At 44.7% G+C, this 13132-nt stretch overlaps 1 long non-coding RNA gene across 1 annotated transcript in view; it reads right to left on the reverse strand.

Moving 5' to 3' along the window:
- Window positions 1-1500: 1500 nt before the first annotated feature.
- The window catches only part of LOC116532988, a 67849-nt gene continuing 56217 nt past the window's right edge, over window positions 1501-13132 (reverse strand). The window contains exon 3 of the long non-coding RNA XR_004261028.1: window positions 1501-6541. This is a non-coding gene — a long non-coding RNA (uncharacterized LOC116532988). The remainder of the gene's footprint in view (window positions 6542-13132) is intronic.

The following is a 13132-nucleotide window of genomic DNA, read 5'->3' on the forward strand; positions in this document are numbered from 1 at the left end:
TTGTAGCTTTTGATTTCAAGTGAAAGCCACGCAACACATCCTTTCACTTGAACATTTAGAGGCTATGATATGTCTATTAATTAGCCACATTTCAATATTTTTGTGTCTCAGGAAATAGGGAAGACCAAAGAGAGAAAGACAGATAGGAAAACTGCCAGTCAGTGGAACAGTCAGAACACACACCATATGTATCGATTAAGTTTACCATTTTATATGGGCATGATTTGCAGTGGTTCAAAATGATTATAATAGTAACATAGCAACATAAACCATCACTGATCACAGATCACCGTAACAGATATAATAATAATGGAAAGTTTGAAATGTTGTGAGAATTACCAAAATGTGACACAGAAACATGAAGTGGGCTCATGCTGTTGGAAAAACTGATGCCAATAGGCTTGGCTACTGCGGGGCTGCCACACATCTCCAATTTGTTAAAAAACACAGTATCTGTAAAGCACAATGAGGCATAGTGCCATAAACAGGGTACGCCTGCATGTGAATAAATGGTAGAAGATTCTTGGCTGGTTGTAGTAGCTCACACCTGTAATCCCAGCACTTAGGGAGGCCAAGGTGGGCAGATCACTTGAGGACAGGAGTTCCAGACCAGCCTGGCCAATGTGGTAAAACTTTGTCTCTACTAAAAAGACAAAAATTAGCCAGGCATAGTGGCATGCACCTGTAATCCCAGCCTCTCAGGAGGCTGAGGTAGGAGAATTACTTGAACCCAGAGAGTGGAGGTTGCAATGAGCCAAGATCATGCCACTGGACATCGGCCTGGGCAACAAAGTGAGATTCTGCCTCATAAAAACCCCCCAATAACCAAAAATTAAAAACAAAAAAATAAGAGATAGAAGATTCTATTTCCAATATTGCCATTAACTAACTTTGTAATCTTGGACACAGAGAAGTTATGAATTCTAAAGTCCCTTTGAATTCTAAATTTGGCAACTCTGTGCATTGGGCAGTGGACAGAATGTGAACTTTGACATCAGAAAGACATGTTTTCAAAAATGTGCCTTGCCCAGTTTTGTAACTTTTGTTCATGAAACAATACACTGCTTTCTAGTTGATGGGTCTTGGTCTTAGTTAAACTTTCTGATTTTAATTTCCTCATCAATAAAATTGGACCAGTCATGTCTCCCTTGCTGTATTAGTATGAGAATCAATGCTAACATGTTGGACAATTCTTGGCATCAATTAAGGACAGCACTGGTGGTGCCGGTCCTGGCCCTGCTGGTAGCCCAGCAGCAACTTCCTTCCATTGCCCACGTAAGCCTCTGTCCCACTATAGGAAATCTACACACGCATTCACCACTAAGTAATGCCTCACACACCTTCACACTCTTGAACTTTCCTGTGGCTATGATACATGCTTTTCAATCTATCTTAAGGTGACCTTCACTTGCACGGAAAGTCTGAAAATGTACAGTCAGAGTTGCGTAACTGTGAGGTTGGCCTATAAAGTAAGCAGCTTTTCTCCTCTTCCTTTAATTATTTTTTTTTCATTCACTTGAGGCATTCCCCTTGTGGGCGTGTGATCTCCCCAATGGCAGCAATAGCGCAGGCAGCCACAACCACAGCCCTCAGCCCACTGCAAGTGAGAGTACAGAGCACCTGGCCTCCTATAGCCCAGAGCTCCAGGGGTTCCATCTGGTGGCTGCCAGAGCAAAGGCTCAAGGACCTCTAGGCTTGCCCTGAACAATGCACAGGGGGCAGCTGTCACTCCCTGCAGCAAACTCACTCTGGGAGAACCTCTGGTCAAATTCCAACAACTCAAGATTCCAGAGTTGCCAGGAAACCCAAAGCACTCAAATGGCCCTCCACTCATCAGCACATACCCTTGTCTGTGGTCCAGGTAGGAAAGTGAAATGTTATCATCTGAGTGCACATCACAACACAGGAGCCAGAAGACCATTTCAGAAACAGGATGATTCAGTCCTGTTGCTCTGTGTATGTGTGTGTGTATGTATACATCTATCAAGAGCCACAGAAACAGGCTGTTTTCTGCCTTGTGGTCTTCAACTCTGGTCACCCTTTAACATCATTAGGAGAGAAAAATAAGCAAAAAGACATGGTCAAATATTACAATAGCCAACCCTTACATCAAGCTTACCCTGTGCCAGGCAGTGTCTAAGCACTTAGTCTGCAAAACCCCAAAGAGTAGCTAATGACACTATCCTCATGTTACTCATGAGGAAGGGGAGTACTGAAGGGTTAAATATCTTGCTCAAGATCACACAGCTCATGAGTGGCAAAGACAGAGTTTGCATCCGCCTAGCAGTCTGATTTCAGACACCAAGCTCTAAATACTGTATTTCACAAAAGAAAAATTATGAAGGACTGAAAAACATGTGAAAAGATGCTTAACCTCATCAGGGACCAAGAGAAAGCATGATGAAAATAAATAAATAAATAAAAAGGCACGCTCTAATCCTGGTAGAGTGTACATCGGCCCTTTTAGACAGGTGATTTGTCAGTGTCTACCAAACAGAAAGCATGAATTCCCCCTGGCCCAGGACTCCACTTCCAGTAATCTATACTGCTGGAATACTTAAAAGTTTTGTGTTCATGGGTGCCCTCAGATGGCAATATCTTTGCAAGACCCTCTAGCCATCTCTGTATGTGACTCATAGTAAAGTACCTGGCACTTCTTAGGTGCTCCAGAACTGCAAGAATATGCAACCAATGAATATTATTTATCTAAATAATGATGTCTGTCCAAGTACTTCAGTAATGCCACTACCAATTCAATAAAGTGTGACCATACCAAGCTTGCAAAACTAAAAGGAATCAGAAAAAGGCTCTTCTCTTCCAGGCTCTGTATGTGAGGGAGATGGCCCCACTTGCTGTGTTACCTTGGTCCCCGGCTGGGGGATCTGATGGAACGTACCCAATGGAGATACCAGCAGATGAGAGCATAGGGGTGAGAGTTGGAGTGTTAGAGCTAGAGTGTTCACTCCTCCTCTTCCCCTAGCTATGCCTCTGTTGCTCTATGCCAGGTCACGGTTTCAGCAGTGGCTGGAGTTCCTTACAGCCCCAGCTCTCTCTGATTGATCGCTGTTTCACATTTGTTTTGGTTATGCCTCTTCTTCTCCTTCAAGCTTAGAAGAGGGGATGGTTTCTGCTGTTGCTAGCCTCTGGCTGCCTCACACCATCTCCAATGCTCCACTCACCTGCCGACATGTCTGTCCAGAGCCCCTGACTAAACAGTCTCCGATTGAAGCCCTTGAGTGTGCCCTCTTTATTTGCCAAGACCCTAAGTGATTTGGTCTCAGACTTTCATCCAATGCATATTTGTGGAGCACCTATTGGGGTCACCAGCATGAGGAAATCAGTCCCTTCTACCTGTCAGCTCAGGGTAGCAGCTACAGCAGGGGTATTCCATGGCTCCAGGCAGGACCTTTTCCTTCAAATTCAGTGGGGGCTTGGCTCTTTTCTAAGTGACAATGAATTAAGATGGCAATACTTGGTTAAGTTAGTTTTTGTTTAGGTGCCTGTCTCAGATAGATCTAAATCCAGTTAAAACCACTCTATCTCTTGAAATCTCTTAAGAATTTCGTCTCATAAGGCAAGTGTAGCAAGTTCAAAAGGGTTAAGGGGGAGTGAAATGGAAGTAAAACTGCTTCTCCTTAGTGTCCCCATCTCAGGGAAGGACACTGTCAACCACCTGGTCCCAAACCCGGAGCCCCAGAATCTCTCACTCTAACTCTCTAAACCTCTCTCTGGTCTATCCCCTCCCATCCATCCTCATTTCTACTGCCTTGGTCCAGGCTTTTACCTGTTCTTGTTTGCAGTGGTCATAAGGAGTGGATTGTGTCCTCATCTCTGCATCCAGTCTGGCACAGTGTCTGGCACAGAGTGGGCCCTCAGGAAAGGCTGTTTGCATGAATCAAAGCCTGTCACAGTAGCCTCCCACCTTTCTTCCTTCCCCAGTCTATCGCCCATCTGATATGGTGAGATCTTTCTAAATCAGAGACATGGTTACATCATTACTTAAAGTCCTTCAGTGTTTCCACCATGGCTGTTAGCCAGGACTTGCCAACCTTTGTCTATAAAGAAACAAATAGTAGATATTGCAGGCTTTGCACCTGCTTCCATTATTAGAGTTTCCCCAACTCTATCTTGTCATTACTTGTTGACACATCTGTATCCAATTATGGAAGGGACAGGCCTGTTACAGAGCTGCTTAGGAAATGTCTGCTGATTGAGTTGAGATCAAGGTACCCAGTTCTTGCCTGTTGCCCAAACATAACTATTTAGATAACTAACTAACCTAGTGTTAGTTTCTGTTGCAACTACTCACTCTGTTGTTATCACGTGAAAGCAGCCATAGTTGCTACCTAATCAATGAGCTCGGCTGTATTCCAATAAAACTTGATTCACAAAAACAGGCAGCAGGCTGAATTGTCCCAAGGGCCACAGTTTGCTGCTCCTGCTCTCACAAGCATGTGCAAGCTGGCTGATGTGGCATCGTGACGGGATTCAGTTGGCCTGAGTCCTGACTCTCCTACTTCACATTTGCTCTCCATCATTGCCACTTTTCTTCCAATCCCTCCCACATGCTGTGTATTTTCAGGTATCTGTGACTTTCATTTGCTGTTCTCTTTCTAGAATCCCTTTCCTCATCTATATGCCTATGAAACCTTTATCTTTCTAAGCCCCTTGCTTTGAAGGCTTCCTGACTATTCCCCCACCCCTGCCCCCAGAAAGTAACGTTGCCCTCTTTTTGTTGCCTGTGTACCTGCTTCCATTATTAGAGTTCCACCTAACTCTATCTTGTCATTACTTGTTGACACGTCTGTATCCAATTACGGAAGCGACAGGTCTATTACAGAGATGCTTAGGAAATGTCTGCCAATTGAGTTGACATCAAGGTACCCAGGTCTTTCCTGTTGCCCAAACATAACTATTTAATGCCCCTTTTCACTCACAGAAGTGACCCTATGGAAGCGACAGATTATGTAGTTGCCAGCCTTTCTGTACTTTTTGTATGGGTGGCTACCTGCTTAGCCTAAGTTTGGGACCACAGGAGAAGGGTTTAGGATCTCCCTTCCCAGCGTTTATTCCCTTTCCTGTGTCAGCCAGCAGATAGGTGTCCCTGGCCTCCCCAGGCCGAGCACAGAGCAGCTGCAGGCCAGGGCAGAGAGGGTGCCAATGAGGGTCCAGTTTTTTGTCTACTCAGCCCAGTGAGATAGAGTCAATCAAGACACTGAGCATAGTAAGACTTGCAAGGAGGGTACAACCCCACGGTGAACAGTTAACTCTGCCCTATTCTATGCCCCCAGGATAATTCTAACTACAGCTAGGGGAGGGGGGAGAAAACAATGGGACTCTTCGATCGGGGCAGGAAATCCTCCAAGCCCAAGCCCCACGAGGGTCAGGCCACCTGTGGGGCCTTTATGCACAGAGAGGTAGCATCTCACTGGAGTGACCATCCCTCTTCAAGAGTCAGAGGAGTAGCTCCTGGAAAAGGTACTCAAAAGAGAGAAAGAGAAACACCAAATGGCTTTTCCTCCTACGCCTTCTCCACTTGTTTGACAAGCAGCCTGGTTGCCCTAGCCTCTTTCCTGAACTTCCTCTCCACCCCCGTATTTCAGACACTTCCATCTCTGTTCCCTGGGCCCCTCACAGGAATACAAAATGGCTGCCCGGAAGTAGGGCTGTATAAGAAGCCCTTGCTTCTTTGAAAGCAGTCCTGAATCCGAGAGTGGTTCCCATAACTCTTGCAGCTCTGAAGTAAGAGCAAAAGGCAATGAGTGCATTTGCCAAAAATGTTTCTCTTGCATGTGAATCCCAAGTGCTATCTATATGGCCATCTTCACAAAACCGCCCTCCTGAAAGGTCAGCCTTATTATTTCCAAGAGAATTGAGCTCGTTCTGACCCCAGGGTTCTAACTCGTGACCTTGAATCTATGCTCCTGACTTTTTGTTTAATAAGTCTTTTGAGTAGCTTTTGAATAATTCCCACCCCAACTCCAGCTGCATTCAATTCTCCCAAATAGCCATGCATCCAGAATTGTGGATAAGGCAATGCCCTGCTTTAAAAAATAAATGCCAATAAACAAAAACTCAAGCTTAGGAAACAAAGGGATCACTAGCAAACATTCAGAAGGAATCTTTGCATGATGAGGACTCACTGCAATTTCTTTACAAACTGGAAGTGCTCCTGAATTTAAGTGTTCATTTGTGAACACTTAAATTGAAGGAGTGAAAGCAAAGACTTCAGGAGCCAGTATCACATAAAGATCATCTCTCAAACTATAACAGAAGGAAAACAGGAATTAATTTATTCCAGACTTTTTAAAAACACCCCCCTCTTTGACCTATATTACATAGAACACAGGTGTATGCTTGATATAAAACAAAAAAGTAAAATAAAGCCCAACACCAAACCATTTGGTGGCAAAAAGCCATGAATTCTGAAACTTTACAAATTGGTGATTTATTGTCCACCATGCACAAAATACTCCACAAATTTAGAAGAGAGGACCTTACCTGAACAAGGCATGCTTCCCACTCTCAGAGCGCTATCCACCTGGAGGAGAGATAAGAGAAATATAAAAATAATTTGTATAAAACTGAAAGTGAGCTATGTGATCTTGGGCAACTGATGTAACCTCATTAAGCCAGCTTTCTCAACTTTAAAATAAAAAATACCTACCACAGGATCTCCATGAAGATGAACTGAGATGATGCAGGTAAAGGGCATAGTACAGGGGCGGGGAAGAGCTAGAACATCATTCCCTATTAGCTGTACTGCTCCTGCTGGTTCTTATCATCATCTGTATTTCCCTTACACAGTCATTACAGAAAGTGGAAAGAAGAGATTATTCTATTCAGTACAACAAGAAACAATGGATGGAGGAGGGAGATCTCAGCTGGATCTTTGAGGACAGGTGGGATTTCGGGAGAGGAGATGTTCAGGAAGGACAGCCCATGATAAGGATGTAAGTCAGGTTCAGCTTGAGGAACAGTATAAGTGGGTCCTAGAGGCCATGAACAGATTTGGTTGGCATGAAGGATATCTTTTTTTTTTTGACAGGGTATTACTCCGTTGCCCAGGCAGGAGTGCAAGGGCACAATCTTGGCTCGCTGCAGCATCTACCTCCCAGGCTCAAGCAATCCTCCCACCCAGCGTCCCTAGCAGCTGGGACTACCAGTGTCCACCGCCACACCTGGCTAATTTTTGTGTTTTTTGTAAAGACAGGGTTTCCCCATGTTGCCCAGGCTGGTCTTGAACTCTTGAGCTCAAGCAATCCACCTGCCTTGACCTTCTGAAGTGTTAAGATTACAGGCGTGAGCCACCGCGCCTGGCTGACATGAAGGATATCTAACAGGGAGAAAAAAGAGGCAATGCTGGAAACAGGCTGAGATACAATTTGTGAAGGAAGTTTAACCTTCACAAATGAGGTGTTTGAATGTTACCCTATTGGCAATAGGGAACAACCAAAGGTGTTTGGGGAGAGGAGTGATATGCTGTGAGTTACATTTCAGATACATTCTTCTGGTAGCGGTGTGCCAAATGGACAACAGGGGAGAGCCCCGTCAGGCTACTGGGCTATTTTAATGGCCTGGGCAAGAGACAGTGAGGGCCTAAACATGCCCAAAGTCTATAGAAAACAAACGAAGGGGATAGATAGGAAAAACACTTTGAAGGAAGATCAGCTGCCCTAATTTAAAGGAGGAGAGCACTGAGTCCTCTTTTGGTGATTTAAAGACCTTTGAACTTGGGTGCAGATTCCATTTTAAATGTCAGAAAATGCAGGAAGAGGAACCAGTTCAGGGACAGGAGAAAAACCATCTGTCACTACAGTGCGTGAGGTTAAGGCCCACTGGCAAGAAGTCATTGGATAGAAATGAATCCTTCTGTTTCCTCCTCTGTGAAATGGGGTTATCTGGGTAAACTCCATAACTTCTACAGTTAGCCTTACTGATTTCTAGGTATGAGCTTCTCAGGGGATACAGTCTCTTTACTCATGATTCATGGTGATTTGGGGAGTGAATGTATGGCTCACCCCGTGTACTTATTTATATCCATTACTACTTACCCAGGCAGTCTTGAATAGACTTGCAAAGTCAAATATGGGCCCAATATTCTAATCCCTGAAAACAGAGATGGGTTTTATCTGTTTTCTAAACATCAATTCCTTTGGTATATAAAATTCCAGTAGTAGTTATTGAAATCCTATAGTTTCTTGTCAACGTGGATGAAAATTATAGTACTGTATCAGTCAGGATCGAGTCAGGAAAATAAACAATACTGGGTATTCTAACAGAGAAAATATAATGTCGGGATTTGGTTAAATAGACATTGGAGGACTGAAAAAGCAAAATAAACACACTGAGCTGACACCAAGGTAATAATTTCAGGAAGTATCCACCACCACCCAGAGAACCAACAAGAAATTGGGGTTACTAGAACCTACAAGCTCAGTGGAGGGTTCCATGGAGCTGGATGCCGGCCTCCATGGAAGCACCGCACAGCTCGTGCTGCTCTCTGAGGGTCTGCATTAAGGTTGGCTCTGGAAGGGCCAGGAGAAGATGAACTGGAACCCACTGCCGCTGCTGGGGTCAAGGGCCATTGCATGCAGAGGAGGAGCAGGTCCTCTGTCCCCTCTCCTTGTCCCCCCTTGTAATAACCTAACCTGAAGCCAGCTAACGAAGAAATATTGTTTGCAGAGTCCCAGGATCACACAGCAAAGAAAGTAGAGAAGGGTGGATGAATGACATGAGGACTTTTACATAGCATATAACCTGAGAAATATCAGATTGCTATATTTATTTTCTGAACAAGCAACCACAAAATATAAAAACTGTTTCAGATAGTGGAGTACAGACTAGAAATATTAAACTACGGTCCCACAAGCCTCAAAGAAAAGAACTAGATGGACAGTTTGTGGTGTGAAAGTGCTTATGGTAATGTATAGAGATCAAGGTTAACATACCCTGACATGACCTGCCCCCTCAGTGATTCATACCCTTATCTAATCCCACCCCCTTGAGTATAGCCAAGACCTGAGAATTGCTTTTAACCAATAGAATATGGCAAAGATAATGGGATACTGCTCTCTTGATTATATTATAAAATTCAGCCTTAGTCGACAGGAGTGAGAAAGAGTCTTCTGCCAGCCTTGAAAAAGCAAACATCCATGCTGTGACTTGCTGGTGGCCTCTAGGACCTGAGAGTGGTTTCCAGCCAACTTCCAGCAAGAGGCAGGGGACCTCAGTCGTACGTCAGGGAAATGAATTCTTCCAACAGTTTAAATGAGCTCAGAAGCAGATCCTCCCCCAGAGCCTCCAGATAGGAATACAGCCCAGGTCAACACCTGACGGCAGCCTCCTGAGCAGACTCTCAGCAGAAGCCCCAGCTAGCCTGTACGTAGACTCCTGACCCAGTGAGACTGTGACATGGTAAACCAACATAGGAATAATGCTTATTTCTCTATTTTCCATCTACAGTCAACATTGACCTCTTATTGAGCATCTACCATGGGCTAGGTGTTTCTAGTCTTCAAGAAGTGAGTTTAGTAGGAAAAACAAACAAATAACCAGAGCATTCCAGTCTAGTGTGATGTGTTCAGAATATAGGTTAACCCCAGGGGACTGCAGGACCTGGAGAAGGGCAGCCTGGCCAGAGCAGGGGCCTGGGGGAGCCTTCAAAGGAGGAGGTCTCAGGTAAAGGAAGATTAACTAGTTAACTTGTTAACTAGGGGAGGGGGCTCTAGGCAGAGGTCCAAAAAATTAGATTGTTCTTGATTGCTGATCATTTTTCTCCAACTTCATTATATGTAACAGAAATCAGAAAGAAAGAATTCAACGCAAGTTCTTCCTTAAATTGTTTTTCTTCCATCAGATTTATACTCATATTACAGCATTCAATTGAAAATCCAAAATCCAGAAGAGCCTAAAAAATGTGTGCTTGAGCTTAGCTATGTCTCCTGATAGAGATTAGATTAGTGATTGTTTGTCTTAATAAACGGCACTTCCTCTTGAAACTGTGCCCAAAACAATCTTAAAAAGTTCCGATTTCATGAAACGTGTCACTTCCTCTCCACTCACAGCCCCCATTTTCCTTCCTTCCCCTGGGTCTCACTTTTTTTTTTTTTTAAACGTAATGCTTTCGTGTTTGTAATAATACCCCTCCTTGGCAGGCTGATATAACTCCCATTTTTCTGGGGAGAGTTTTGAATGCAGTGAGTTGTGATCTCAGCCAAGGTCACAGAGAGGGTCAGAAACAACAGAGCCGAGATTTGATCCCTCGCCCCAGGAGCCTCAGGAGGGGCCCTACAGCCACTTTCTTGTCATCATCTGAACTTGGAACGGCCTCCCACCCACGCCCAGCCTTCCCCGGCGCCTCCTTCCCTTCCCATGGCTTCACAGAGCAGTTATTCAGGGTCTGCGTGTATGAGCTCAGCCATGTTGCATGACCTACTTTGGCATTTTCACATTACTCGGGGAAGCTTTAGGGCAGAACCATGATAGCGGAGAGAAGCCTCCCTGCCAGCCACCCCGGCTCAGTTTGGACCTGCTTGCCCCGAACAAAGAAGCAGAAGACAGAGTGGATGAAAGACAAAGGGAAGGAGTGAGGAGACAGTTGGCCTTCAGCAATGCCAAAGTGACCAGTGCAGGAACTCCTTGAATGTTTGGGCAGGGTCATAAGACACCTGTCTATTTCACATCTGCTAATCAATTTCTTATTAAGTCATCATGGAGACTGCTTGGGGAGGAACTCTATCTTCTGAGAGTTTTCTAAAGCACCCTGTCCTCCTCCCACAAGGGCAGTATAATTAGTAATATCAAACACCTCGGGCTACCATCTCCTGTAAGGTGGGCTATTAACTTTTCAGAGGGCGTGAAGAGCTACCACTCCTATTTTAAATAAAGCTAATGCCAAGGAACCCACATTTAAAGTTCTAAAACAGCAGCTACGCACCCACCACCACCCACAGATCTAGTGATTGAGATTTTTTTTTTTCAGCTTGGCCTATTATTTACTTAGAATCAGAACTGATTTCTATCTGGATGATGTAGTTATTTAAGCTGACACCTCAAAGCATCCAACAGTAGAGTCCCCTCCCTCTTAAGAAGAGCCAGTGAGATACTATGACAGTGACCTCTGTGGCTGAGGGTGGGATTGTGTTAAATCCAGGAAGGCTCACGGATTGGCCATTATCACCTACCTCTCCCAACCTTGCCTTGCCGAGATCTCGCTCAGACCAGGAGGTTCTGAAACAGGGGCAGAAACAAAATGCTCGTTCCTTCCCAGGCAGCAAGGGCTCATTTCTGTTGGAGCCCTGGGCCTGGATACTCCGCCAGCCATTGGTATTGTCTTTGAAGCCAACTTTATGACTTCACACTTGGTCCAGTTTACCCTTCAGTGTCCTAAGTGGAATTCTTGGGGAGGGTGCTTGGAGGAGTACATGGGTAGAGGAAGAAGAAAACTGAAACTCTCTTTTAAAAAATACAATTAATTAAGAATTTAGAATTACATTATAACATAACAAGCACTAAGAAAAAAGTTTCCTTAAAGAATAGACTTTTGCTGTATGTCAATTAGTGAGCCTGTTCTTGGGGTAGGTTTTCTCTGCTGCCTCAGAGCCAAATCTTCAGCCTCCCACACAGATCTGTGAAATCAATTGTCTTCCCCAAACATGTGGTAACCACAGAGAAGTAAAATTAATAAAACTGCTCCAAAAGATGATTTCTAAAGATGACATTCCTACTCTCGCTTTAAGCTTTCTTTCCTGCGGCTAAGTAGGGGCCTGACGTGGAAGCAGGAGGGGTTTGGTGAGAATTTAGGACCTGGTTTTTTGTTTTTTTGTTTTTTTTATATATATTTAAGTTTTAGAGTTTTAGTTTCACTTAGTTGTTTTGGGAGAGAAAGAGCAGTGAAGAGTTAAAAGTGTAAGGAGGGGGTCAAAAAAAAAAGTGAAGAAGAGAAAAGCCAACCAAGTTGGGACTGTCACGCCTGACAAACACGCATGTCAAGCCAAGGGGGTCTGGGGCTTCCACTCCACACCCCCACACGTGCCTTCATTTGGTCGTCAGCCTCTCCCCCCCGGCTTGAAGGCTACCACTGAGGGTGGCGTGGCTGACATACCGAACCTGCCACCCAGTGACGATCCTTGGGAGCAGGCCCCGCTCAGCCCAGCCCTGACAATGGCAGGAAGACAGGCAGAAGCCATCAGTCTCCATTACGAAGACAGGGTTTTCCTCCCATATTATCCCGTCTGTCATGTCCTCCTTAGACTCCAAAGGCATGGCTGTCCCATACATCATCATCATTTTCTCCCCACAAAGATGGAGAGCCCCAGGGAGGGGTCCTTTCTGCTCAGTGCCCTGCCCTGGATGGCCAAGGGCCTTCCCTCAGTGACAGGAGCAATGCAGAGCTGCCAGGGGAGACATTTGCATCCCTATTAGGCCTAGGGCTTTGAAGGTGGCGGAGGAAGGACCTGCCAGCTGATTTGTAAACCAGAAGTTTAAACAAACTTCCACAATCTCTGGAGGCCTGGAGAGCACTCCTGTGATACCAAGAGGGGAAAGAGAAAGACAGAAAAACAAAACAAAACCCAAATAGAGCTCAGAAATGTACATGTGCTTAGTTTTGGCAGAGGAAAAGATATGCTTAGTCTTGGCAGATACAGTCTTTTCACTGAAAATTGGAATATTATTAATAGTAGTTCTATTAAGTTAAGCATTGGGTGTATAATTTTGTTGAATTCTCACAACAGTATTGTTTTACATTTATAGGACATGTTTCAGGAGACAAAATTAAGGCTTACATGGCTAGCCAGAATTAGAAGAAACTATTTGTCTGACTCTAGGCCTGGCACAGTGGTTCATGCCTGTAATCCCAGCACTTTGGGAGGCCAAGGAGGGTGGATCACTTGAAGTCAGGAGTTCAAGATCAGCCTGGCCAACATGGTGAAACCCCATCACTACTCAAAAAAAAAAAAAAATTAGGCAGACGAGATGGTGCTCGCCTATAGTCCCAGCTACTCAGGAGGCTGAGGTGGGAGAATCGCTTGAATCCAGGGGGTGAAGGTTGCAGATTGCACCACTGCACTCCAGCCTGGGCAACAAAGCAAGACAAAAAAGAAAGAAAGAACGAGAGAAGAAAGAAGGA

This window comes from Sapajus apella, unplaced genomic scaffold, assembly GCF_009761245.1.
Source record: "Sapajus apella isolate SASKATOON/1434 unplaced genomic scaffold, GSC_monkey_1.0 scaffold78, whole genome shotgun sequence".
Classification (NCBI taxonomy): Eukaryota; Metazoa; Chordata; class Mammalia; order Primates; family Cebidae; genus Sapajus; species Sapajus apella.